Raw genomic sequence first — 836 nt, forward strand, 5'->3', positions numbered from 1 at the left:
CAGATAACACAATTGAGAAGTTTGTTTTTTTCCACTTGCCACCTATATCTTATTCTAAAGCAGCCATTTTCTCAGCTCTTAATAACGAAACTGAACTAAATGTCTCTATTTGTTGCTGTCTCAGTGAATGTCTACCAAAAAGAGAAGCAAATAACATAATTCACTGGTAGGAGGTTATAGCAGGACTGGAAAAAAAGTCACAGTATTGAGTTTTTACTGAATACACTAGGCAACTTTAGCAAAGTATCAGTGATTAAATGCTTTCTTCTAGAGCAGTGTTTCTCAGTGACCAAGTCCATGGACCAGCACCGGTCCCTGAGATCTCCTTGACACAGTCTAGGAAGGCAGCAAGCCCTGGTATCAAAAAGGTTGAGAAACACTGTTCAAGAGTGTCACCTAGTTTTGCATGCATCTGAGGTTAATGAAATAGCAGGTGTGCAATCTGCTGAAAACTGCAAATGAGATTTAGTCCCTAGAAAAACAATATGCAAAAGATGTGCCATGTTTGAGGACATTTAAAAAACTACAGAGAATTTCAGAAACATGTAAAAATTCATTTAATGGCTCCAAGCTTTATAGTTAATTCAGTACAAAGGTTAAAATTGCTGCTGAATAGTCCCTCTGTTTGAAAGTCCTGAAGAATAACTTCATACACTGTGCTAGTTTCCTTAAACCAGCAGAACCATTGGATGGACTGGCTAGTTGGCTATTTCAATAACTTTGAAAGAGACAAAGGCAAAAAACCCCAAAATGCAGGCAAGAACTACCTCAACTGTGCTGTAGCAGCACCTCTCCCCATATATTGGGCTAGGATTTCCTGTCCGCTCTTGTGCATC

The sequence above is a fragment of the Eretmochelys imbricata genome, chromosome 21 (genome assembly GCF_965152235.1).
Source record: "Eretmochelys imbricata isolate rEreImb1 chromosome 21, rEreImb1.hap1, whole genome shotgun sequence".
Lineage (NCBI taxonomy): Eukaryota > Metazoa > Chordata > Testudines > Cheloniidae > Eretmochelys > Eretmochelys imbricata.